This window comes from Pteropus vampyrus, unplaced genomic scaffold, assembly GCF_000151845.1.
Source record: "Pteropus vampyrus isolate Shadow unplaced genomic scaffold, Pvam_2.0 Scaffold408, whole genome shotgun sequence".
Classification (NCBI taxonomy): domain Eukaryota; kingdom Metazoa; phylum Chordata; class Mammalia; order Chiroptera; family Pteropodidae; genus Pteropus; species Pteropus vampyrus.
This window is the reverse complement of record NW_011889189.1, coordinates 169,654-173,151: the sequence shown is the minus strand read 5'-3', so window position 1 is coordinate 173,151 and position 3,498 is coordinate 169,654.

The following is a 3,498-nucleotide window of genomic DNA, read 5'->3' as shown; positions in this document are numbered from 1 at the left end:
GGTATAAAAAGGCATAAAATTGGGGACCAAAGTAGCTGGAGGTAAGTTAGCTATTGAACCTTATCTAATTCCTAATTTAGCAGACCCTGTTGGTTGGCTCATCCAAGAATCATTAAAACTATTGCCCTTTCCTATACAGAGGCCAAAAGGGACAGATAGATATTTCTTAACCTCTTTTACTACCAGGACTGACCATGTGATATTGTCATCCCCATGCAATTTAAGAGGGAGTTTTCTGGGAAAGCCTTTGTTTTTTTGTTAGAGCTAAGCATGAAGAGGCAAAAGACCCAGAATAGCCAATATGGAAGACAATATTGAAGAAGCAGAACAAAGTTGGAAACTGACTTTAGGACTCTCTAAAAACCTACAGTAATCAAGGCAATGTGGTATTGATAAAAAAGAAATGGATAAGTAGATTGATGAAACAGAATAGGGAGGCCAGAAATAGATCCCTATAAATATAGTTGACTGATCTTTCACAAAGGAACAAAGGCAATATAGTACATCAGAGATAGTCTTTTCAAATCGTGCTAGAACTGGACATCTGCATGCAAAAACATGAATCAGAACACAGACCTTACACAAAAGTTAATTCAAAATGGATTGATGAACTAAATGCAAAATGCAAAACTATAAATCCTAGAAGATAACAAAAGAAAACTCAGATGACCTTGGGTATGGTGATGCCTTTTTAGAGGCACCACCAAAGGTATGATCCATGTAAAGAACTAATTGATAATCCGAATTCATAAAATTAAAAAAAAACTTCTGCAAAAGACAATGGGATGAAAAAAAAACAGAGAGAGAATGGAATGAGAATGAGAAGATAAGCCACAGATGGGGAGAAAATATTTGCAAAAGACACTTCTGATAAAGAACTGTATCTGAAATGTATAAATCACTCCTAAAACTCAACAATAAGAAAATAAACAACCTGATTTGAAAATGGGTCAAAGACCTTAAAGACAACTCATCAAAGATAGACAATGTCATTCTTATCTCATCTTCCTGTTTTTCTTTTGAATATGATTCCTGAAATTTCAGCAGTCCGTTAAGATCTGAAATAACGTAAAAATGAAAAGGTAACACACTAGTCAAGCCAAAATATTAAGATAATCAGAAACTTTTGATTATACCATTATGGTACTGAACCAATTATTAGACTTGTTCAATAAAATAAAGAATTCCTTATTATTTAACCCTGTGCTTTTTAAGCATTGTGTTAGTGCAGATATAAGCATATCTAACACACCATTTATCTAGATATTCAAAATAGAAATATACATTGAAGAATATTGCTTGAAGTTATTCAGTGTTTTACATTGGTTTCTTGAAAAACAACATCCTGATTAAAAACATAAAACTGGGTGTTGATCCCACAGATGAATCATGAAAACATTCAAATATCTTATTATTTAAACCTTTCTTGGTCCACTGTGCAATTCTGGTGGTAGACTGCTAGCTAAGCACCAAGCAGGAATCCCCAGAGGTCAACGGACTTCAAACATGACTATCCCATCAGTAACAGAAAATATACCTTTTTACATCTTCTTTTAAACATATATATGATGGCAATCCAAATTCCCAAATGGTTTATTGTCTCATTAAGTTAAGTTTCCCATGACTTTTTGTCTCTGGTTTTGGGTTTTAGATTTTAGGGGAAGAGCATATAAAGAGCCTTTGCTTCTCCTGTTGAAAAATGATTACTTCTTATTTGCACCTATTTATTCTTATTTGTAGCAAACATAACTTTGGTTCTTCCATACTGGTTTTTCTGTGACTACATCTATGTAAGAATAATAAACTGTAGCTAAGTTTTCTTTTGATTTAAAGCAAATATGATATCTTAAAATATAGATAGATATATTTCAATGGACATTTCATGAGTATTTATTTGAGCCTATTTTATAACATTGCATCTTATTAACTTATACTTCTTATTCTTATGATGAGGCCATGTACTATGTTGAGCTGGTTTAAACAATGCAGTTAGAAAAGTTGTCTTCAAATTCCATTGTTAGTAATGTTTTAGTAGAGAAGTTGAGGCATCATAAGAAAAATATAAGTTAATCTTGCTTTTCTTCCTTGAGGAAGAAAAGAGCCCAATTAATAATTGTTTTTCTATTCTTTTTACATTTTATAGCAGAAAAATCAATGAGTTTGGGGATTTAAAGAATAATTGGATGGCATTTATGAAGCTGAAAAAAACCTCTGCATACTCAGAACCCCTGCTTTTGATCAGTCTAGACTACTTTAATGGACCTCATTCACTTAAACTAAAAATCGCATTGTAGCATGAAAATGATGACAAATATTTCCCAGAAAGCCAACGATTAGTACTTATAAGTATTTATTCTTCTTATAAACCACTGATTGTAAACAAAAGGGAAGCATCAAAGAGCTCTGATATAATCTTTTTACATACATTTTTTGCATTATATTAAAATTTTAGAATTTGATAAATTTAAGAAGATAAATAGGAAAATAAAATCCCATATGAAAAGAAATAGATACAAATATGTGCATTTTCCAAATGACAAATAGTATAAGAGCTAAGACTCATAGACACGCAGTGTTATTTTTCAGACTATACCCAAGTCATGGTGTAAGAAGCAAGTACTTATGTAGCTTGTAAGCAGCTTTTAACCAGCTTTGGCACCTGAACAGGAGTCATATTTTTGGAGGCACAAATGTCTTCTACACAGATAGGGTTTTATTTAATACCAGGGGCATGCCTTTTTTTTACTTACCTTTCCTGGAAAATAAGTACATATTTTGTAACCAGTCTATGAATAATAAAATACCTTCTCATGAATGGCAGACTTCAGAAAATCCAGGATTCTAACCTTAGTAAACAAGAATATATTTGTATGTCTGTCTAGGTTTATGTGTACCTATCCTACATTCCATAAACCATCTCACAGAAAGGTTTCTGAAGCTCTCTCCTGACTCCTACATCCCACATTTTATTAAGGGGTGTTGGTGTGGAGAGGGGTGGCTCTTCATAGAAAGATTCCAGTCAAGTGTTTCTGTCTTGAGACCAACTACAGTCTGCTTTAGAAAGCAGAGCATGTATTATTTGAAGATACTCCACAAATTAGTAACATTCTACTGGAAGATGAAGGAGAATAAGTGCTCTTACTTTATCAGAGAGATTCTAGAAGCTTCTTATCAGTGGAAAGAATGAAAGACGACTGATGATTGTAAACTAGGATGAAAAAGAAGACTTCTAGTTTTAACAAAGGAAGAAGAATGTGTGTGCATGCTGTGTGATGTGTCAGGGTAGAGTGGTGGTCAGCTACAAGGAGTCTATGCCTCTTGTTTCATTTAGCACCTTTTTTTTTTTTAATTCCTTTAACTATGTCCAGTGCAGATTGGTGAAAATATTAAAATCACCTCTCACAGCCTGTTCCCCCGTCCCCAAACACACATATACAACTCAGATGAATAAGAAAAGAGCCCTTGGGTTTTCTCTCTTGGACACAGAATATACAGTTG